We start from the raw sequence: 25,121 nt of genomic DNA, 5'->3' as shown, positions 1-25,121 counted from the left end.
GTCTCCTTCTCTGGAGATATTCAAAACGTGCCTGGATGCAATCCTGTGCAACGTGCTCTAGGTGACCCTGCTTGAGCAGGGGGGTTGGACTAGATGATCTCCAGAGGTCCCTTCCAACCTCAGCGATTCTGTGATTCTGTGATTTTCCTTATGCATCCATGAGAAGAGTGAACAAAATGAAGGGAGGTCTCAAATACCAGTTTTAAAAGAGCCAAGGAGTAATGTATGTACAGTTTTATAGGTACACAACTTAGATAACCGCCTCACAGCTGCACATAAACCTGAGGTAAACCTAGATACCTCARACATCAGATCAGATCTTCTCAATGTTACTAGTTTTAACCCGCTTTTCTACTGCAAAATCACTTTAAAAATCCTGCTTTATAGCAATTTCTACTTTTTTATAGTCAAATGAAATTCACACTCACTCACATGGTTTCTCTTCAAGAAATATTTTGATCTGACTCTGCCTAATGAATTATTTTTGTTCTTTCTCACTGATCTTCCCCAATTTCTCCGTTTCAAATGAGGACATTCGCACATCACCCACCACCAGCAATCTCAGACAGCAAAGCACAGCCTGCACAATACCATTTACTACTTGCCACCCAGGGCAGCACCTGAGAGCAGCTACCCCCTCACCTGATGCCAATGCTTCCTAAGAGCTGCAGCAACAGCTACCAGCTGTTYATCACCACACACCAGGAGGGCATAACTCATCTTGCAAAGAAGCCACCATGCCATTCAGCTGAGGCTGTCATCCTCCTAAGCCATTTTTTTTACAGAGCTTCCGTTGTTGCAGCTCTTTCATATTGTTTGGTTTCTATAACTTCTACATTCAAGTTTTTTCTTACTTGTAGTAGTAATCTTTTGACACTATAGCCCCACTATAGCAGACTTTGGACAGCAAAAGAAGCTGATTAAAAAATAAACCAAGAGAATTTTCAGCTTATATAGCTGATGGATGGCTCATTTCAAGCTGAAAAAAGGTGTAATTATATATATATATGTATGTACATACTTGTGTATATAATGCAAATATTTTTCCCATAGTCAACAGCTTTTCAATTTGCATGCACGTCAAAAAGCAGCCACTCAGAAAATCATTTGTAGGGCAACATTATGAAACACAGTTTAAACAAGCAGGCAAAGTGAGCAGACAGGCTGTTGGGAAACTGTGCTGCCGATTCCTGGGGGCACATGCGGAGGCACTCACTCCCCGCGCTGGGCACAGCAACCAGATCGCTTTCTCCAAACTCTCTATTAGAGAAAGCACAACGCTGTCTGCTGGCCAAGTATACTCTGCTAACACTGCGGGTGTGCTGTTTCTGGAAAGGTCATTAATGATTCATACCCATCATTCTTCATCTATCACCTTTTTAAAAACAGCAATTGTAAATTCAGATTTTCTTAAAGTCTCCTTTTTTACTCAAGAAACCTACCTGCCGTGACAATTTTGTCTCGCCTCCCTTTGCTGTGAGGCAAAAGCATAAAGCCACCCTGCTTACTGAAGGACTCACTGCCCTCCGCTCTCATCCATGGCGCCGGATAAAAGCCTTCAGGGAGCCGGGGTGACAGCCACAACCGAGCAGCACCGGGACGTCCTGCCCCTGTCCAGCCCTGCTGCAGAGGCCACAGTTTACCACACTTGTAGCTGTCYGGGTTGCAGTGTAATCGAGACACCAGCCATGTTCCGAGACCTGGAAAGCCCTGGTCTAGCCCAAAGGCCTGGCCACTCTACCATTTCTCTTCCAGTGAATTCACACTACCCAAATTCCTGCTTCTTCCAATCCTCCTGACTTGAAATTCTCTGTCCTACTGGCTGACATTAGATCTACAAGACCTCCCCTGTAAGTTCTTGCTTGGATGCTTTCTCTCTTCTCCAATTTTGCAAAGAATATGAGGATATATATATATATATATATATATTATGAGGATATATATTCCTTATTCCTGGTATTCTTTTCCAGGTACTGTGCAGCCTGCCCACTTATTTGAGGTTCCTAAATGTTGCATATGGATGGATGTCATTATTCCCCTCTCTGTGCTGTGGGATAATATCAGCACTTAGACAAAGTTCCTGCTGTGTCCCTAATTCATACGGCAAGGCTTTGTTACAGATCTCTTAACTCCTCAAAACTGTGTTTTTCTGAAAATTAGTGTTTCGGTACTTCTGCAGTCAGATCATATAGATCAAGTTTAATTCGAGTAGTTCATCATCACCCTGACCCTAATCCCCTGCACAGATGAAATATATTTTCTCAGTAAAACACAACAGTTGATTTTCTATTTATTTATTCCACATTAAGTTATCTCAGTGCGGATTTTGTTTCATCATACACCAAAGAAAACATCAGGACATTTTATACATAACTAAATAATCCATACATACTTTAAATGCAAAGCAAAACACTGTCAATACTACTGACAACACATTATAAATCAAGATAGCTCCATTTACTCCCATGCAGCTATCTGAACTGACATCAGCAAATGAGCTCAATTTTACTTGTTCTTTCAGGGATTTGTTAAGCTAGAAGTAAAGTAATAAACATAAAAAAGTACAAAGTAAAGAATGACAAGACATGTTGGGGCATACAGATTACTACTGCTTTGCTTTAAGTCTCTGGGTATGCAGTGATATACAGCTATGTGACAAAAGGGAACATTGGCAAGCTCTGCTGCTTTGGAGCTGTGCTGCAGTATAACATATAAGCAGGCTGCCAGCAGATCAGCAACTAACACTTTGCAGTCCTGTAAGAGCCAAGGTGCAGACTAACACACTTGGCCATCACATTTATTTTGCCTAGCTCCATGTGGGCTAATGTGCCCACCATAAAAGTCTCTAAGAGTGGCACTAAGAATTGCTTATGAGGAACCACTCACCAGCACATGACACTATGACCAGTCGTAACAGGTTACAGTAAAGGAAACCTCATTAACTTTGACTCAGTTTGTCTCCTTGAATGTTTCTATTAAAGCCTTGTAATAATATCTTAATAATATGCATGACTAGCAGTTCTCCAGCACTTAGACTCTCTTGTTAAAAGAACAACAAAGATTTTTCACTGGAAAAAGGACTACATACACCACTACACCAAGTCAGCCACCCCACCCCAGGAGAGGTTTCATGGAGTATCAGAGCAGAGAAGACATCCAACTCTCCACCATGAGCCAGTTGCACCAGGTTGATGTTTTACATTTCAGTCCTAACTTGGGCAAAGAGAACGCAGCGGTGCTGTGTTGATAACTGTATATCCAAGCAGTTTATATTAGGAAATGGGAAGTTTGGGGAAAGGCTGGAGAATTCACCTTCTAGCATGCCAGCCACAGGCACTTTGAACCTGGAACATGGCGAATCAACGAGGTCACCAAAATACTAGGACAGCACGGGAATTTTCACCAAAATACTAGGACAACATGGGTAGCTCCCCGTTCAAGTGGCCACCTCCTAAGACTCCTTTCAGTGAGTATTTAATTCTAGATATCCAAGTCCTTTGTGCATTTTACAGGGAGCTTTGGTGTCTGTCTCAGATTTCAAGACTTCACTTGACAGAAGAAAGTACCAGACAGGGCAATGCTGGCCAAGACTCCAGGTCTTTGAAGGTCTGTATCTTTTTCAAAAACAGTATGCAGAGTAGTTAGGGTCTATGTGAGACTTAAGACACACAAATTCCCCACTGAAAGCCAGTCAGTGGGAATAGGGTAGTTAACACTCAGTCCCTGAAGAAAATCTCAATGCAGGAACAGTGTGAATGATTAAAGAGTAATCTATTTATRCAGCCCCTCAAATCACTGACCCAGAGTGTTAACTGAATTGTTCGGTTCTCAGGACAAATTTGTGTCCTTTTTAACTTCACCCTCACTCTGATTTATCCACTTTTTTTCTAGAAGTCTTGGCAGGATGCTGCTATTTCTGTTGTAGAAAAAATATGTCCCTTGGATCTCAAATGAAGATGCATTAAGAAATATGCAAGTTAAAAGTACCACTTCTACAACCTGTCGTATTTGAGGAGATCAAGATGCTTTAGAAATACTATTAGTTGCTTAGGACTGAGGCAGTCTCAATAAGATAACTTCCACTTACAACTGAAGAGAGACTTAAGGAATCTATTACTGTATTACTTCATTTTATGCCAGTGCAGCTCTGAGTTCATGCCATTACATTAGCATAGACCTGAAATAGCACACCAATAAAATTAAGACCACAAATGAATCAAGCCTCATGATAGCCAGGCAAGGTCAACTTTATTAACTTTGTCTTATGGGTTGAAAAACAGAAGAGGAAGAGGCTAAGTGGCACTTGCAAGGTTATAAAGGATGCTTGTGGCAAAAACAGGAACATTAAATAAAACAGGAATCCTAACTTCTATTCCTTTGCTTCAACCAGAGGATACTTCTCCTGATACATATGACAGTTTTCATATTCAATATAAACACAGGATTCAACATACTTATTTGTAGAGCAGATGTTAAGGTACTGAATTACCCTATGAAATTTTTTACGCATAATACTAGAGAAAATTAGTATCATATATTGCTCAATAAATATAATTCCTAGAGTTTTTGTGCTGTAATGTGCTATGAAGTCATTACACAATCAGAGCAATCATCATCAGATAATGTAGATCTTCCAGTAAAGATGAAAATGAGAGGGTAATATTTAGGGTATCAGTAATGAGTTCTGAATCTCATTTACACTCAGGTAAGTGACATTTATATTATTCAGAGCTGACTGTCAGGAAACGGCAGTAATTCTGAATGAGAATGTAGTCATCTCTTCTGAAGGTACAGATGCTACTGTGCTTTCGCTTTCTGTGGGAAGCTTTTCAAGCACAACCAGGTTTCCTGTTACAGAGTTCCACCACTACTTTTCAGTCTTTTTTTCGTATTGTTTCTTGTAGGAATGATTAAAATGTTGCTGCTGTCCTAAGAACAGATGCAAAACTTGAGAGTTGAGACAAAACAGAACCGGAAACCTCAGAAAATATGGTTATTTCTGCGTTTGCCAGCTTTTAGTTAACTAATGGGATGAGCTACAGCTTCCCACTTCAAACTGATGGATCTGCTAATGCAAAGTGTTCATCAACTGTTAGAGGGGAAAACAAAAAGAAAATAACCACATTTTTCATTTTGTTGGTATCCTCCTTTCAATACTGGAATAAAATAAAGAGAATGATTTTATTACTCAAGAAAGAAATTCCCAATTTATCAATCTTACCCATTTAGATATAAATTGTACTCCCTGTATTTTACCATTTTACCAGGAGCTGTGAGCACAGCAGAAACCACCTACTGCCAAAAGACCAGGAGTTCAAACCAAAACTCCCACAGTTACTAGAAAGCCCTAAAAACACAAGCTGAGCATAAGATAAAGCTAATTTCCGGAGTTCCAGAAGAACAGCAGCTTAAACCCCCCCCCCAAACATGCACTTATTTTTCTTTAAATGGCTCCTTCAGAAACAGCTCGTTTTTCCACCCTTATCAGAGTGGCAGATCCATTCTGCAAGTGCTCCTGGCACAGGCCCAAGCAGCCTCCTGTATCTTCCTACCTTGAAACTTAAATCCCAAAATTAAGCCATTAGAATTCTGTAATAATCTTATTATACATTCCTCCTGTCATCAAAGTTGCAGTTCTTATTTTTATTTACATTAGTACATTATATTCCCAATGTGCAATACTTGGAGACTTGATCAAACACAGCGAAGGTCATGTGTGGGCACCCCGAGGCAGAGATCCCTCTCAAAAAATTTAACCCTCTCAAATATCATATTAAGACAGCAGCTCTGCAACTGCTTTCTGACTACTAGCCAACTGGCTAAATTACAATTTATAATTCATAACAGATGAATGATGCTGAAGCTAACTTATTTTAACAAAATGTAATTTTATCTGTGGCAATGGAAGGCTACGGGACATTAGCATAGTCTTTCCTCATGCTTGATTTTGATCTCAGAAGTAGTATACAAACTTTAACAGCCCACACAAGCCCAAGAATATTCATCCAAGGTATTTTTAAGATACAGTAAAACCATGAAGACTTAGGGAATTGATAGCTAATCAAGGGCATTGTGAAGAACTTTGATACATGAAGAGAAGCACAAAATGTTTACTTCAGAGGAGCTGAACAAGAGGGAGCACAAAGAAAGGACCAAGTAAATGGTTCAGTGAAGCAAATTGCAAACTTCTAGTCATCATTTCCCATAATAAAAGGAGAAGGGAAAATAAAAATTAATCAAAAGAGTAGAAAGTGTTAAATGATGAAAAGAAGTAGCAATGAAAATTACCATTAATGATAATTTAAATTAATAATTAAATTTATTATGCATATTTTATATATTAAATATATATGTATATATTTAAGATAATTTAATAATTAATTGACCTTGTCATAAAATGTGTTAGTGAAGTCTGCCAATGACACAAAATTTCACAGCTCTTCTGCAAGGAGAAAGATGGAATCGCCAAAAGGAAAATTGAACATCCCAAGAAGGAGCATAATAGAAACGTAATAAGGTGAAATAACACAAAGCAAAGGCCATTCACTCAGGGAATTACTAAGAAAACCTGCTATCAGGGTTGTGCTGTGACTGAAGCGTTTGGAAATCATGGGAGAAAGAGATCTGGCTGCAGCAGCAGGGTACTGGCGGGTTCGAGTTGCCCGTGTGAGAAATTCAAGGGGGGGGTGAAGGGAGGCAAGTACGTTCTCTGGTTTCCCGCAGAGCTAAGAAAACACTGACACCATTGTACAAGGTAATGCCCAGACCTCATCTGAAATAGCCTAGTAGCATCTGGTCATTTACACGCCAGCATGATTAATGGAAAACACAGGAAATTGGAAGATAATCATGGTAACAGATTTCTCTCTTGCACAAAGACACGAAGAGTTTGGCTTGCAGCAAAATGAAGGCTTAGAGAAGCAACAAAAACTTTAAAGCATAATGTTGGCACAAGAAATAAGTGCATGTAAAGCAGTCTTTACTAAATTTAGGCTAGAAATTAGAAGAATATACCTAACTATAAGAGGAATGTGGTCCAAGAACAGTCTTCCAAAAGGAGTAAAGAATCATCTAACAATAAACTAATTGAGCTTCATCTTAAAAGTTATGAACTGCATAACATGATGGGGTTAAGCAACTGAATGGGAACCCAATGAGAGACTATTTCCAGTCTCTAACATGGTTTTTTAAACATTATCCACAATTTGACTATGAAATTCACTGAGAGGTTAACAAGAATCTAAACAATARTCTCAAGCCAAGAATCCAGGAGGGTTATAAAACTTCATGATTAATGAATAACAAGAATATCCAGAGTACAAATATGAAGTTTWAAAAATAACACAGATTTTGAGTATCAGGTTTCAAATTATAAAATGACTTTCATCTAATAGAATTTGGAAGAAACCTTGTAAACAGATTACCCATTCTGCCTTCTGCAAGATTTTCTGGACTTCTTACTTCCCTGAAGAATCTGAAACCAGGAACAATTGAAAGCAGATGGACCATTTATGAGGGATGATTCAAGATTTCAATTTCTACTTTAAAAAAAAAAAAAGTCCTTAGTAAATATTGCTCTTGCACCTTAAGCAGTACTTTTTTTGGCTACAAAATTGAATATAAAGGAAGGAATAGAGTCTAATCATGTAGGACTTAAGCACCTAATTCACATTTTGGAAAAGAAAACAATGCTTTAAGAATGACAGAAGCACATTCCTGGGTACATCCTTCCCTTTCCATTCGTATTTCATATCACACTGACAACCTCTGCAATACAGCATAAATTGTGTGGTAATTTGATATGCCACATGACATGTTTCACTGCCACTACACAGTGAAAAAGATTCCCAACAACCAAAAAGCAAAATTTATTAACTGAGTCACAGGTCAAGATATGGCATATTGTCTGTGGTAATCACACAGAAGTTCTACCTTTCCCGAGTTTAATGTAAGAACATATTATTAAGAAAAAAACCAACAGTTTTATGCAATTAAACATCTGACTGATTTGAATCACAACTGATTTTTGTGATCTTTTTCCTAATCCTAACTGCATCATGAACAGTGATGTTAAACATTTCAATACTTCATCTAAGAAAACAATTCTATTTAATAAACTTTTAAAAATGCTTTTACCTCATGGTACCATTTTGCATTCTTTGACAAAGATGATGAGTCTGGTGAAAATAAACTACCAGCTGAAAACAACCAACCAGTTAAGATTTAATTTTTTCTTTTGAGATCTCTCCACTCCCCAGTTCCCTCCCTCAAGGTGAGAGCTGTGTCCTTGGTTTACAAGGACAATTGCTATCTATATAGCAAGAAATTTATTTCTCTTTTGAAGTAGGATATACCAAGGTAGTAAAAATGGCTGAACCATGTCCTACACTACCCCCCTACTACATCTTCTGCTGATGAATGATGACGACACAGTCTGCAGGCACGAGCAAAGGCCGTTTCATTTACCTGCTGCGGCTTGAGAAGTTCCCCCAGGGTTTAACTCCTGCACAATCTATTGTGTACAACTACTATTATTAACCAACCCAGACACTGGAGCATTACGCTGATTGCGAATAGCATTTTCTGCAAACAAGAAGCTATTCTTTCCAGTTCTAAGTAAAGATAAAGCATCAGCAGAAGCCCTTGCTGAACCACAGACAAGGGCTTGCAGCACACAGCTCTGGAGCTGGCATGAGGCACTGCAACCAAGCAATAACTACTACAGGTAATCTCATAAGATTTCAGCTCCTCTGCTGAGAGTACCAAAAAGGACTGAGATGAGACCCATCAGAATGGGAATGGGGGTCCCTAAGAAATATCACAGAATATACATTTTAGGCCATACTTGGACCTGAAGCCCAGATTCAACCAGCTCTGTATTCAACAGTTTAAAKGACTTTTAAGAAACTGTTTAACTAAAGAGGGGTCACTGATATAAGTACAGTCAGAAACAAGAATAGCCATTGATTTTCTACTAGCCTGCAAAACAAATTAATGATTCTGGTTCAATTCCCAACAGAGGCACACACATTACAAAAATTACTGTCTCAGCAGAAATACTGGAACAGCTGTGGAAACTGAACTCCCTTGTCATTAGCAACAGAGATCCCCCTGGGCAAGGAAGATGATGTTGATGAGGCCTACAGGACAACCTGAGCTATTGCTGTGTCCATGCTGATTTTACTCTTGACATAGACTTTCACCTTCAAAACATATTCTGTAGACTTGTTAAAACATATGCTTTGCTTTCAAGCAACCAAAAGTAACCATATTCATCGCAAATAAAATGCAACAAAACCAAGATTTTGTGCTTATATTGTTCTTTGTCAGAATATAAAGTGCTTGAGAGTAAAGTTCATTCAYCACGGGAAGCAGGTAAGCATCACTGCATGTTATGTTAACTGATGAAAGGCTCACGTCCACACAGATGAAGGGGCAGAGAGGCACAACGGCGGGTGGGAAAACCCCAATAACCCAGGTCGAGAAAGGGACACCCTGCCCATGCCTCTCACAGGGGACACACATCAACCCTGTTGTCTGGGGCTGGAACCCTTCACAATGAGCCAGTGGAAAAGGATCTCCAGGGCACCTTTCAGACTGAGGGGGATTGCCACCTATGGGAATATAAACTTACCATGGGATGCAGGGAAGAGCATTTTTAGATTGTACAAGACTTATTATGGGATGCTTAAGGGAAGAACCAAAGGCAGGGAAAGGGACTGATTCTTTTGCAAATACATGCAACATGTTAAAATTATTTACCAAACTTTTAGACCATGGTGTGGGAAGCTTCTGGAATAGTTAGGATAATGGGATTGAAAACAATGTATCTTGAGTTAAGGTTGAGGTGTAGATGGCTGCACTGCTATTCAGAGGGACATTGACAGGTTGGAGAAATGGCTAGAGAAGAACCTCAGGAAGTTCAATAAAGGGAAGTACAGAGTCCTGCACCTRGGGAGGAATAATCCCATGCACCAGTACAAGCTGAGGGCTGACATGCTGGAAAGCAGCTCTGCAGAGAATGACCTTGGGGTCCTGGTGGACACCAAGTTAAGCATGAGGCAGCAATGTGCCCTTGTGGCCAAGAAGGCCAATGGTATCCTGGGGTGCCTTAGGAAGAGTGTTGCCAGCAGGCTGACAGAGGTGATCCTCCCCTTCTGCTCAGCACCTGGAGCACTGGGTGTAGTTCTGGGCTCCCCAGTACAAGATACAGAGCTCCTGGATTAAATCCAGCAAAAGGCCATAAGAATGATTAATAGGGACTGTTCAGCTTGGAGAAGAGAAGGCTCAGAAAGGGGGGGGGGGGGAAGGGGTAGAATCTTATCAGTGTGTATAAATATCTGGCAGGAGGCTGTAAAGGAAATGGAGCCAGACTCTTCTAAGTGGTGGACAGTGACAGGACAAGAGGCAATGGCACAAACTGAAACAGGAATTTCCACCTGAACATAAGAAAACACTTTTTTACTGGGAAGGTAGTTGAACACCAGAAGAGGTTGCCTAGAGAGCTTGTGGAGTCTCCATTTTCAGACATATTCAAAAGCCATCTGGATAGGGTCCTGGGCAACTTGCTGTAGGTGACCTTGCTTGAGCAGGGAGGTTGGACCAGATTATCTTCAACTGTTACCTCAACTCTTCTGTGATTGGCTCTTGTAGGTAGAATTAGTTTATTTGAATAAAATGTACACTTATACATTAAGCATTTCACAATTATACATTAAGCATGCACATTATACATTAAGTGTACTTATGCATATATTCAGGGTATTTTGAAAAGAAGTAGCCCACCACRAACTGAGACCTCAACTGCATTGACCATGGAGAGCAGGTAGAGACCATAGGGCCATTGTCATAGTGCATTTGACACTTCTGCTTTAACTGTGCTAAAGTGACCCAGGCAACAGAAGGCACCCTCTGGTTGACCCAGCCAGAACTGTACGTGGTTTTATTCAGTTGCCCTAACAGATTCAAAACTGTGTCAAACATCATCTTGTCAGCTCTCTGGGGCATTCAGGCGACACCTTCTGTAGGGGAGGAATGTAAAGAAATATCAGCATGTCTGCCTCCACTCACCCTTCCCAGGCAGGCATTTCTACTGTAATGAGTGGCTTATTTGGGACAGTGGCTGTGATGGAAATGTTATGATATGTGGAAAGGGACTCTCACATAAACACACCTCATTAACAAGTGTGTTACTTGCAAAGACCAGGAGCAGGGGCCTATTTACCGCTCATACTTGAAGGACAACTGTGGTGGCTGCCCTGGCCCTTGGTGATCCAGGATTGCAGTAGAAAATTATCTGTCCACAGACTGGGGCAACGAAGCATCCTGCTCCAGCTTGCTGAACCAAAGCACAAATCAGCAGCACTGCTGAGACACCAACATGAGGCAAGAGAAGGGAAATGTGAGCAGGTCCAGCTGAGACTACCCTGAACCTGCAGCAACTCTGATCCCGCAGCCGCCCCTCCTGAGAAGTGGGACTATAAGACTCAGCACATTGAATCCACRTAGATCTACAAGCCCCTTAGAAGGTACCTGGCAGCAGCAAAGTCTTCTGCTCTGGGAGCACAGCCCTCCCAGGGGTAAAGCAGAGAGCTGGAAAGTGCTGTGCAAGGAGAGAAGATGATGCGGTCCTCTCTGGTTTTACTTGTAAGTGGAGGAATGTTAGGTTATGTGATAAAAAGCTCACCTGCAGAAACACAAAGGAGCAGAGGCACAACAGCAGGTGGGGAACCCAAATAACACCCTACTCGCAGGCCCATCATGAGGGAGTGCTCAGACCCATTGTCCAGGTGTGAAACCCACCATGATGAGTCAAGGGGAAAGGCTTTCTGGAGCATCTTACAGACTGTGGAACTGCCTAAGGATATGGGACACATTATGGGATGCAGGGGAAGAGCATCTTGGGATTGTACAAGACTTACCATGGGATGTTTAGCAGAGAAATCACAAGTGGGGAGGAACAAGCATGGGAAAACAGACAAGTAAGGGGATAGAAAGGGACAGGTCAAGTATAAGCATGTTGCTGGTCAGTATGCTTCTCCGTCCATAAACTGCACCTGATCAGCATAGTCTCTGCTGTTGTCTCCTGAAAATCCATTTCTATTTTCATGTGTCTGTGTGTAGGCTTAAGTGCCAACAACTGAAGTCAGACCGCAGGTCACAGGGGCCCATGTGTCTGGGGTRCCAGCAACTGGAGTGAGTCAGGATACACATATCAGTGTGTGATCGCTAACAAATATCAAGCTGGACTAGCCGGCAAGTAGAATAAGTGGTTTAAGAGCCAAGTATCAAAGCTGCCATAAGTCTGGGCTGGGTACCTGTGTCTCGGAGAAAAAAACAGCAGCGAAAAAACAATACAACAAAATTGTTACACCAAGCAAGAACTAACTGTTAACATATTCTAAACAAAGCATTGGTCTTCAAATTATTTAAATCAGATAGCTGGGTTTTTCTACTCTGCCCTGAAAAAGGGGTCATACATTAATGCTGCACCCCAGCAGGGAATTTCAGCTTGCAACCTCTCAGCCCCTTCAGGGCTCYTCTTCATGCTCATCTGGGGAGCAATCTACTGCTGGATTCGACAGCAAAAATTAGATTCAGCTTCACCTGACTTAGGGCACAAATAGCAATTTGGTTGATATCCTGTTCTTTGACATGCACTACAATCATCCCAATTGGAGAGACTCAGCTCACAACACCCTACAAGCCCAGGAGGCCAGTCAKTGCCTAGGGACAGGTGGGGCCACTGTATGACTTACTGTCCCGAGAAGTAAATAATTAAAACAGTAATAATAATAGTGCCTAGGCCTTAAAGTCCATAACTACAGCACACTCAAAACCAAGAGGGACAGCAGTAGCGATCTTCCTCATCATGACAGTCAGATGTCTAATTCTGAACAGACAGATTTTACAAAAAAAGAAATGAGGAAGTACATAGTTCACTTTTGTAGGAAATCCCTTCTCAAAACCATGGGGCCTGATGAAGAAGAAAGCTGCATGCTCCCAGTCACCAGCACTCCTCTCAGGGGARATTTCATGAGTTTCCTATGTGGAAATCAGACACATTCATAACTGACTCCAGCAATATTTAAATATATACATAAACAAACACAAACTGTAGACAACTGTGGCACATAGGACAAGTGTCTGAATATGCCCTGTCAAGGTCAAAGATATGACACCAACCTAATTTCAGAGAATGCAGGCAGATGATAGTCCCTGAAACCAGCAACAATCAATTCAAAAGAATTGTGTCACGCAACCAAAAAAAGTTAATTCACAACAAGAACACAGAACACTTCCATTTCTGTAGAATGGAAAAATCAATTATTTCTAATAGAACCACAAAGCTGAGGTCTTCTCTTCCTATGAGAGACTGCTGTATTAAATGTGCAGTGCAACAGGCTGCAAGATGTTCAAGAGCAATAAAGCGAGCCTGTTGTTCCCTTGTTGCTGTAAGCAACTGCACAGCTTTTTCAAAATGTGATACTAGTGTGCAAAAATTTTCTAATAGAAGACTCTGCAAATCTGTATACCCTTTTTATGGCCCCTTGAATATATTGCATTGCAACTCACCTGGAAAAGTAAATTATACCCACTCACTAATAAAGCATTTACATTTAGATTCCAGCTACAGGCTAAGAAATATTAGTGCTTATAATGGACCAGAACTTGGAGAAATTAATGCACCTTTTTATGAGTTCTGCAAGAGGGATGGGGAGCACTTTATAAGCAAAAGTCACCTGAGGTTGTAAAGTCTAGGGTTTTAGGTACTGACTACTCAGCATGACAAGTGATGCAGTGAAACTGCAGTGGACTGAACACAACACAATAATACATAAGTTATGGAATTGCCACATACCTAAAAATCAGAAAATTAGTATTACAGATTCTGGCCACATTAGGATCGATTTGTTTGGCACATTTTTTTTCCAATTTTTTTTTCAATCATCCAGCTACAAAGGAGAAGCAGAATGGGGGCCATAAAGCATCCTTTCTCTAGAAGATGAAAGCCCAGAATTGAAAGTAGATCACTTGACTCCCAGTGCAGTACTCTGTCCCCTAAACTAGTATTTCTTAACCTAAAAGGCKTATCTCATTCAGAACAACAAATGAAGCACAAACACCCCCCAACCTGCAGGTCTGCCCTGCAACCTGGCACCTACGATGATGAGCAGTAAAGAATGCCAAACTAACTCAAGTAAGCTTAGAGCTACTTCTCAGTGTAAAGTATATTTAGGAATTCTTCAGAATTAAGTAGCAGCACATGCATACTTAAGCAAAACAGAGTAACTAAACTGTAACTTCAAATATGGAAGTGGGTTTGCAAGAACAGAGGTGTAACTGAATTTTTGTGCTTGTGGTTGGCACAAGGATGGAGAAGCTACCAGATCAAGCATGCTAAAAATCTCCCTAGGGGTGGGGACAAGCGGGGAAAGCAAGGAGGAAGAACAGACCAGTAAGCTCTGTGCTGGTGAGAGAACAGCTCCTCACACTTGGCACCTAAACTCCCATACAGCTCTAGCTTCTTCGACAACTGATTTAAGAGTTGCTCCAAAGTAAATCTAAGCTACAGCACAGCTGAACCTTTATGAGCCATGGAAACAAAACTAGTTTCCTGAGATTTCCCATGCTGGTATAAAAGAGGTTCGGGGCCAAAGAGTTTAAACTCACAGGACTACTGACAGCCTCCAAAAGAAAAAGCTTTTTGTACCTAATAAATATTAACCCAGTGAAGTCAGGGTAAAAACGAATTATTTTCCTACAGCATTTGTGATCTTAGAGAAATTGCAGCCATCGCCAGCTCCACTGTGAACATGTCCATGCTTCATGTCTTCAAGGCTGCAGTCTCCAAGACAGCAGCATGTTGAAAGGTCAGACACAGGCCCACCACACTTCTCTGCACTCTGATCCAAAGGCAGAAAGGCTGGGATTAGGTATGCTTCCCCCCCCGCCTCCTCATTTCAAAGTCACATATCACTAACGGACTCTTAAAAGTACTGACAGAGGGTCAGGTTGTTGAATGCACATCAACTCCATTACCTCCAAGACAAAAGGTGAGTAATTTTTTTTTTTCTTCTTCTTCTTTCTCTCTTCTTTGAACATCTAGGATCTGGCAAGTCATATCCTCTCTGAGCAGTCGGTGTGAGGAGTTTCAGTTGCATTAARCAATGATTGAAGCACTACTTGCCTCAGTTTGGCATCAAACCAGTCTACCGTGAGAAGCACATAATGTTGATTAAGGATTAGCAGGGGCTGTCACAGACAGCTGCCTGCAAGATACCCAGCAAACATCTGAAGCAGGCCAATGGATGTACTCACGCCTTGACAGAGTGCCACCTGACAATCAAAGCAGAGGTTGGCCAAGCATTACAGAGCAAGCAATTCACCTCAGGATGCTCCAGCCCTTTGTGGAACTGGACAAGGCTGCAGAGAGGGGCAAGATGAGTTTAGACGGCTGCTCCTATTAAGGTGAAATTCCTCAAATGGATAGCTTCTCTCCCAGTGAATCCACTTACAGGAAAAAGACCAGAAGCTTACTCAAGGGAAATTATGAGACCCCCTTATCAACACATAAGACAACTGAGGACAGTCCAAGGCCTTACAGGCTCTTCTAGCCAAAGGGAAAGGACTGGGGGGGGGGGGGGGGTTAAAAACAAAACAAAAAACACCTTCAGAATAAGCTAGTGTATGATACAATTGAGTAATGATTTGAATGGCAACTGCGTATGTTCCTGAGTTTCCATGTAAGAACTGAACATCAGTCAGGTAGGTATAGACACCTTCACAGAAAACAATTTGGAAAAGAAAAGTTGCATCATTAGCCTGGCCTCTGTGCACTACAGACCATCAAGTCTACTTGATTAACATACATGAAAATCACCACAACTGAATCATAACTGAGACTAAATGCTGAACCTTACATAAGCCCTTAAGAGCTTTCTCACTGTGCTAGCTAAAACTTTTGTGATAAGCAACTGCACACCAATGTGAGATCAGCCTTGGCTGGAGTTCCATCATTCTCACTGTGCAAAGACTACTTCCATAAGAAATCCTTTGCCTCACTGGAGTGCAACTCTGTCTAGGAGTTAAAAAAAAAAAAAAAAAAGAAAAGAAAAAAAAAAGTATGCAACATTTGAAATTCTTCAGGGTGAGAAGTACTTTGTAAATAAAGAATTCTTTCGAAAAGTAACATACAGCATGAAAGATCAATTTCTGTGCCTCAGCTGGGTACTAGCATTTATCCCCCACAAACAGCAAGAACTCGAGGTGTCTACACGGCTGGCATACATGCCAGCTTTGTCAACTCAGCTCCATCAGTTAGGGGCTGTAAAAAGCGACACCCTTGTAAACATCACATCTGCAAAACGCAGAAGAGTGCCCCTGCAGGCTGGCTAATGCATTTCAGGAAGGTGGAAAAGCAATCCTGATGGGAAGAGAGTCCCTCCCTCTGTCAGCACACAGCCAGTTTCTCTGCAGGGCTCTGCTAGCACAACTGGTTGTAGAGTACAGACAAACCTACAGAGACCCCAGCCTGAGTCTCCCAGCTAACAGCAATTTCTTTTTGGGCAGACAATTCCAGACCTCTCAAAAATCTCCTTTCTGAACATGAGAAGCCCTGTGGCCYGTCACGCACTGGGAAGCATATCCAGACTGTCAGCTTGCATGAGAAGAGAGACAAAGCCATAGTTCGTGAGGCTGTTTGGGAACCTGCCACTGGATAGATCCCTTCATGGAGATGGCCTCAGCCAGTAACGCGAAGCAGCTGCAGAGCCCGGCTGCCCTCTCTGTCTCCCTCCCACTCTGTGACCCACACAGAACTGGTTAAACGTATCACCAGAAATTGCACTTCTGATATAAAGCACATTGAAATCCAGTAAGAGAGCGTCCATACTAACAGATGTATGGATACCCCCTGTTCCCTCTACCACAAAGGAGGTTCCCCAGCCTCAGCAGACCCTGACACATACCAGACCACTTAACTCTTCCTGTTCAGTGGCGGAAAGCCTGTACGAAAAGCACCAGGTCCTTGGCACCAGCACCCACAGCACACTCTCAGCTCAAACTGAAGAAGTCAGGAAGGCTGCAAAACAAAAACGTATGCCACGTATTAGAGTTTCTACTTATGGAGAGCAAGTAAAGGAGGGATAAATGAAAACTGTTGGACTCCTGAAGGTCAAAGTTAACTGCACCCCAAACACACACTGCCACCCTCCACCGTACCAGAGTCAAGAAAAGAACCTAAATCAGGGAACCAGAAGAGCAGCACAAGTTACCCAAGTAATCAAAATAGACATCCTTCGTTGGCCCCTTGAAATATGCCCCTATTAAACAACACACTCAGGAGACATAGGTGCAGAACAGAGGTAGAGACACCTGGATCCATATATTAAAATATAAGTAGAGGAAAAGGTTCTTCCCAAACCGGGCAGGTGTCCTAAGCTGTTATGGGACTATGACAGCTCAGACGTGAAAGGTATAGGAGCTGTGAAACTCACCTTAAATTCTCTCTCCCTCTGCACTGCATTACAAACCTGTGGTTTTCCCATACATAAACATTAACTATCAGTGAGAAAATACCCATACGACTTTAGAAGAGAGATGAACCCTAATTTATGAGAAAAGCAGCAAAAAAACCTCTCAACAAATAGCAGATTCATAATCTATATGTAGAAAATACATTTCATTTTTGTTTGTGTTCAGGAGACATCAAGTTTATTATTGCAAAATCTGTATGCTGTATCACAGTCAGATCCTAATCCTTTTGCCCTCTGGTAAAAGGGCAAGTCAACACTGTGGCTTTTAGTACTCAAAAATATATTGGAATCTTTGCCACAAACAGTCACAGAAGCCAGGTTATCTCCCCATCAAAACATACTCCATCAGCATCAGCAGACCTGTRGTTCAAACTATGTTCCAGAATTTAATGTATTATTCAATTTTATATTTGCTCTCTCATCTGTAAATATGTAAGACTGAAGATCCAAATCTCATCTGCTGTACAGTTTAACAGAAAGTTTCTTCCGTTTAAGCAAAAGCCAGACTCTAAATCAAGCTAAATTATAGTCCATTTTAAAGAGAGATCTGTTTTTCCTCTCCCTGTTCTATTAGAAATTCAAGAACTATAAATCCTAGAAAGTACTGAGACAGAACAGATCATTTATGAGAGATAAAAAGTTTTCTTTAAAAATAGTATTTGTCATCTGGAAACATGAAAACGAACCTTTTTATAAACCAGATGAAATATAATTTTTAAGTCTAAAACTCTTCAAAGAAATCAAGAAAATAGTCATTTTTATGTTAATAATAAAAATATAGGGTTTGTTTTGTTTTTAAACTGGTCATGGAGGGAGGGAGGAAATAGAACAGCACTTGTTAGACTAGTCCTCTAACCCCATTTAGCAAGCACAGTTATGGCCCTCTGTAACAGAGCATCAGACTTCAGTATTGGAGGGGACAGAGGAGGGGGAGAGAGAGAGAAAACACATTACATTAACATTTGCATACCAAGACAACTTCAAGAAACTAGTGATTTATTTCCATTTCTGAGATCCACAGGTTTTATATAAACAAAATTTTCTGGGATAAGTAAGCTCCAGTCTTCTCCCCAGACTGGGCACATGCGCTACCTTTTTTTTTTTTCCCCGCATCATGATTTTAAGGGTATTCTTTGTGAGATAAACAGTCAAGCAGATGGATACATCTGTGCTGGAATGGCTATTTCTGTGGTTAGCCCTCTTCCTGTAAATGAAACAATTTGCTCTGGACCAAGCCTAGTGTAACTGCAAACATTGGTTAATTCCGTTAAAAAAAAAAAAAAAGGCAACAACTCAAAAAGCATTTTATATCTTTGAAACAAGACAATTTCAATCCAAACTAAGACAGGGTCAGCAACCAGTTCCAATATGGAGCTTCTTCCTTGCGGGAGATCATACTAAGGGTTAAAATGTAAAATACAGTTCTTGAAGTTAGGAATAACTAAGTCCTCCAGCAAACAGCGGGCAGTCAAGGTAGAAATCTCCTGCCATTACCTGCAGCCTCAGCCAATGACATTTTTGCAACGTTGTTGACATTTCCAGAAGTGCCTCAGTTATGAGACAAAACTGCTGCTTATAGCTCTTTTTTCCCCCCCTCCAAGATAGATAGGAGATAAAACATGGTTAAATCACAGCTTCGGGGAGAAAGGGGAATTACACAAGGGCCTTTAAAAAGTACTTGTATGAATTCTTCCTAGCAGGAATAAAGACACATCTGACCTCAAACCCCACAAGATACTAGTAGCTGTGGCATAAATTCCTGAGACAGTGCTACTGCATGCCCAACATGCTACATTTTCCAGCTGGGACTATTCCTCCTTACAGCCCTTCCCTTCTCTCCATATCCTGCACAACATGTCCACCTCGCCACCCCCGTTTTTAACACACTGCCTGCAACACTTCCAAAGCTAAGCTTGTAAACAATCATTGAGGACTGGAGAGAGGAAGAATTCTTTTATTTTATTMCTGGTTACAAATCTTAACCTCCCAAATAAACCCGTAGACAGCCAGCACTGCAGCAAGGTCAGTCTCCCAGACCTATATAGACTAGAATAGTTCATTTAGGACTTCATTAAAAGCAGTAAATCGGAAGGCAGACAGCAGGCAGGCTGTGATATCCTCCACAGAAAATGAATCACCAACACTGACCACCCCCAGATGACAAAGTAGGAACACACTGTTGCAATTAGCTGAAAGAAACAACTGGCCAGTCCAAATAGTGCTTGCAGAAAGGCAGCTAGATGATAGTTTGAAGAATTAACTAGACTCCATTTCCTTCTTTTATAAAGGTGGAATGACAGCTATAAATGCTTAAGATGGGGTTAGATGTTGCCGTTTACACTTGGATTTCCACGGGACACAGCCCTGCAATTCATTCCTCAGCTAGCCTGAGGAACGCTGACCTGTCAGATGCTAGCGCACGACATGATCTCACGCACGTCACTGAATTGCAATTAAGGAAACAAACAGAAACAAAACAAAATCTAAAAACAAACAGAAAACACCAGCTGGCAAAGAGAAAGTTTGGGAGCCATCACCATGGCCGAGACGCTGGAGCAAAGTCCACCTTTGCAGATTTCTCAGAACAGAGCAAGACCTCCACCTGAGCCACGCTCCTCACACACTGCGAATTTCTAACCCTCAGACCACAGCTACTTCCTTGAGGTTAAGCAAGAATCTGCTGAGATAGCAATCGCTGCAGCTTTTTCCCCACTGCAGAGCGTGCTCATGACTGGCTGCTTCTAGCCAGGAGGGAAGAAGGTTATCAGGTTTGATTTTTCCCCTCTTCAACCTCCTTGCTTTTGGTAAGGAGCTTTTAAGTTTAGCTTACATAGAAAAGAGACAGGTTTTCTGTGGCCACGCTTAAAGAGGAGTCATTTGGTACTGAAATAGATTTTATGCCTCAATAATTCTTCTCTCTGAAGCACATATTATACAAACAGTATGTTTTGCAGCAATGAAATTTCATTTTTGTTCTTGCCTTTAAATTAGGCAAAACCATTTCAGTGAGATTTTCAGATGTGCAGGCAAATCTACTTCTGTAGGCTTAAACAAGCTCCAATCTAAATCCACTTAGTCTAGAAACTGCTTCCGACAAAATAAAGAGACTGCCCATCAGGTCTCCCCCTTCCCCGGAGGGCGGCTGCTTCTTCAACGGCCCCAGCAGAGAGCGGCCGGCCTGGGCTTCAGGAGGTCAGTGATGGGACGTCGTCTCTGTGGCCAGAAACGGATTTTCTTCTGCTTCCACCCCTCAGGAGCATGCTTGGTAGGAAAATAAACTCACCTGTTAGCATTAGGGAATACCACAARTTTTAAGGATTACATTGCTCCTCCTGTATCTGTTAAAATAATGGCTATATGTTCCTAATATCCTGCAAACATGCCTGCAGTGGGGAGGAACTTGGGAGGGTGTAGTATCAGTAACATGCATGTTGGCAGGGATACAGCTGCTCTGGGAACAATAACTATAGATTTCCCAACTTCTGTGCTTTTAGAATTAAAGCACAATTATGAACTTAAGCAGGAGAATTTGTGGATATTATAGATGTGCAGTACTCAACATATAGTACAGTTATAAAACTGGTGCAGCTTTCATACTCCAGTTCCCTCCACAGACGTGCAGGTATGCTGCATTTATGTTAGCAATTTGGGAACTCTGCCTCAAATTGCCTTTTAAACAGAAAGTGCAGGATCTCACTGCACCTTTCTTAATGGAAATTTCCACTTCTTCCTCCAATTTAAAAATAGAAGAATGGAAAAAGTCCAATATATCATCAATACTTAATAAGTACAGTATGGTCATCTATTTCAGGGATGAATTTTTCTTTCTTTCCTTCTGAACAGTACGTTACCAATTTCTAACTCTAGTCTATTACACAGCGCCCTGGTAAGTCTAACGCAACCGCCCTGGGAACACCAGATTTTTTGTTTGGGGAATGGAGGAGAGAAGGAGCTGAGGTTTGTTTTCCTGTTTCTAGGGGCCTTAGTTTGGAAACAGTTCAAAAGAACAAGCAAACAGAAATGATGATTTTCTTAAAACAAGAACCCTGGCAGGCACATTAACAAGTTGCACTTCAGTTTGGCACACGTGAAGGATTTTCCTGACATAATGAAGGGCAAGAGAGTCATTAAAGAAGGCATGGGGGAGAAAGTTGCTGTCACAGCCTCAAGAATTTCTTGACATTTTTAGTATCTACCTTTTTGTATCTGGAAAAATACCTTGGCTTCTTTGACAGCAGTTTTTGCCAAATCCACAGAAAGAAGTATTTTACACATTAACTCACTTACTGCCCTAGAGGGCTGAAAGGAAAAGAGCAACATTTAAATGGTATTTAAACTTCCCAAATTTTTGAAGCACAATTTTTGAAGGTCAGGAAGATTGGGGAGAGTAAGGCATTCGCTTTTACCATTCTATTTCATTACATTCAAAAGCATTTCTTTCACAATCAGTGGCTAAAACACTGAAACACAAATGGCACCATTTTATTTATGAGCTGWGAAAAAAGCAACAAACCAATTAAGAGGTTCAGTCAAGCATTATTTGCAGGAGGAGGTCCCACCCTTCTCCTTCCTGGTTAAAAAAAAAATTCTGGGAAATGACTTTCCAATGCCTACTGCTGGAATTATCAGGCTTCTTAAAAAATATTAGAGAAGAGAAGGGCAGAGCTAAGAAACTTCCATTTCAAACTACTCTGGATCAAGTCTGTATTTTCATTTTGGCAAGCGCCACCCTCCTTCCCCCCAGTTATTTACACAGACCTCCTCATACACCATACCGTTCCCAAACGTCGGGGCGTTATTCTGGTCCTCCGGCTGCAAGWTTTACCCCATCAGAATTCAACTTCTGCTTCTCAGAGCCACGAACGTTTCCCATTGTCCAGCACTGGCTCCAGCTCACCTGGTCCTGCCAGGTCTCATGCAAAGAATCAAAGCGTTCTCGTACTGGTGTTGCTTCCATAGTTACCCGTAAATCATAATATCCTGCTAGCAAAACCAATTATGGAAATACAATAGCATTATAGCCTGGGGGAAATTGATATTTCCCCTGTTTAGTAATTAAGCTTCCTAAAGCTGAACCAACTAGGCAAGGTAAGAAGCTGTTCCAGAAACACGGTTGCTGTCCTGGTCCTCAGCCTCGACATATATATCCAACATACAAAAATAATATAATAATGGTCTTAAATCTTTGTGGCAGGCTCCAGTTATAATAGCAACCTCTCAGCTGTGTTTCATACCCCACCCACCACAACAGGAAGATTTTGCTATTCAAATAGTTTCTCATCTTGCTCTAACTATAGCATCAACATGAGCCATTTATTATATTCCTTCCACTGAGTATCTGTGCTGCAATTTCATTCACTATTTACTTTAGGCTTCTTACCTAGTACTTACTGATACCTACCCTTTTGATCTCATATTTCTAAAGTAAAACCACCAATTATTTTACTGCCCACACGGCAATTCTGTCCACGTGAACACGTTAGCTGCTGGGCTGCCACACGCAGAGTCCCTGCCCCACAACAAGCAATTAATCCTCTAAATTAAAACGGGAAATTCTGCAAATACAACAGGCAAAACCAAGTCATGCACAGGCTTCAGTGGTTGAAAGGAAGAGGAGGAGAACACAGGAACCTCCTATACACATTCCCATGTTTTCTTGGGCAGGCAGCTTGCAGCGCTATGAACATCCCCTGAATAACAGAACCCACCCCTCCCCTCCCCCGTTTCTGTCCCTAAACCTACCCCTTTTCTCCAGCTTCCAGCACCACTATGACCATGCCTGCTGTTGCACTTGCAAAAAACAAACACAGATAAACAACTGCTGTTGCAAAACTGCCTGAGAAAACATCTGGGTTGAGGCTCACTGTTTCTGGGTTATTACACCAAAAGAAAGCACAGCACAATGCACAAAGGGGTACACAGAGCTGAAGACTAACTCAGAGCACACGCAACCACTGCAACGTGTTTCCCTCCCAGTGGATGGCAACCAAGCCATATTTTCCTTTTGCTCATCCCTCCTGACCCAAGCTTTAGAGCCCACAAAGCCCAAAGCATGATTTGCTGTTACTACTTAAGCAGTAAAACAACAGCACCTTGAAAACGCCCAAGTGGCTGAGTTAAAAAGAATGAAAAAAAATATTAGAAGTGGAAATAAAGATGCCCTAATTGGCAGTTGAAAACAAAGCAGCCTGGACTTTCTCTCAGAGATCTTACTCTTAACAGCCCACAAAATGGGGTACAATTCAGCTAGCTGAACCATTCTCTGAATACATGTTAGGAAGCAAAATTTGTTTTCACACAGGCATCAAATTTTAAGGAAGGAACTGAAGGCCTGATAATTCATGCTAAAGTATGTGACAGAGAGCAACCGTGAGGGCTGCAAGCAACCGAAGATGCCATCCAGAAGCTGTTGGGGAGAAACATTCCCAAATGATTCACCTTCTTGGCAGACATACAGTACTGGAGACCAGGTTGTATCTGTCACTTAGAGAAAGACCTGTGGGGGATGAGCATTCAGGTCACACACACCTTTTCTGYGGCAACCCACAGCACTACTATTCATGTGATAAACACCCACATCACAGCAGAAGCCAACGGCAATGAATAATGCAAGAGATTCAGGCACTCTGCCACATATCATACCCATGGGATATGGAGGCAGCATTTTAGCTTAACTTCTCCTTTCCCCTCCAGAGCGCTACGCTCTTTGGATATTTTCTCTCCATCTCCTCTTCTGCACATACATTAACAGGCTGAACCCAGCAAAACAGGATGACTTGTTGCAGAAGAAATTAGGGACAAATAGAAATGCAAAATACCCTCACAAGAGGATGTTAAAATATTATCTCATCTACTCAAACTGAAGAGCTCCACAAACCAAGTCAGAAAGACCGTTTTTTCAACAAGGTAGCTCTTTACTCACATTTCCTAAGAGATACACTTTCCTGCCATTGAGCTACAAGACAATTTCACAGAGCATTAAGCTAAACCAGGAAGAATTAAGGATGGAGCCTCACTCAGCCTTAACTTGTGGCCTTGCCTGAAGGAAGGCAGGTTATTAAAAGTACACTGCAAAATTGAAGTGAAATCTGGATTTCAGTCAGCTGCTTTTTACAAATGCACTTATCTGTGCTCCAAGCACAAATCCTCCCATTAATGAGTTAGCAGAAGTTTATTCGTTCCTGTTCTGAATACTATTACCACTGTATAATTCTCCCTCACTGCTCTTGCTGTACACCACTGCTTTCTAGTTTGTGCAATACACCACAGGATGCTTCATCTTACAGGTATCCTCAATACCTGAAATGCCAACCAATTCACATAGGCAATTCATGTCTATGGCACTGGGGGACAAGGCTTTCGGAAGTGCTGGCTTGGCAGCTCTGGCATTTTCTGCCTTGAACTGTCCTGCTTAGCCGACCATGCTGCTAGTATTGCTGGCCTCCATCCAGTTTGCCCATCAGCCTGGGCATCTACTCACACTGCAGCTTTATTATGCCATTTGAAGAGTGTCTCATATCTGCATTGCTTCAGACTGTATGAAAATCCATATAGGAAGATGTGTCCAACATTCATGAAAGTGCA

At 41.5% G+C, this 25,121-nt stretch overlaps 1 protein-coding gene across 12 annotated transcripts in view; it reads right to left on the bottom strand.

Annotated features, from left to right (window-relative positions):
* The window catches only part of LOC112971787 (amyloid-beta A4 precursor protein-binding family B member 2-like), an 82,096-nt gene that overhangs the window by 24,798 nt on the left and 32,177 nt on the right, over positions 1 to 25,121 (bottom strand). For 5 of the 12 annotated variants that reach the window (XR_003255460.1, XM_026077520.1, XM_026077522.1 and 2 more), the window contains one exon: positions 16,971 to 17,083. The exons of 3 other annotated variants lie outside the window; for them this stretch is intronic. The gene's annotated coding sequence lies outside the window, so the exon portion shown is untranslated. Of the gene's footprint in view, positions 1 to 4,223; positions 5,157 to 7,424; positions 7,539 to 16,970; positions 17,084 to 25,121 lie in introns of those variants that run through there. 4 more of the 12 variants (XR_003255462.1, XR_003255459.1, XR_003255461.1 and 1 more) reach the window with 4 other exon arrangements.

This window comes from Apteryx rowi, unplaced genomic scaffold (assembly GCF_003343035.1).
Source record: "Apteryx rowi isolate R43461 unplaced genomic scaffold, aptRow1 scaffold_457, whole genome shotgun sequence".
NCBI classification, from domain to species: domain Eukaryota; kingdom Metazoa; phylum Chordata; class Aves; order Apterygiformes; family Apterygidae; genus Apteryx; species Apteryx rowi.
Note: the sequence above shows the minus strand (reverse complement) of the source record. Positions and strands in the feature narration are given on the sequence as shown.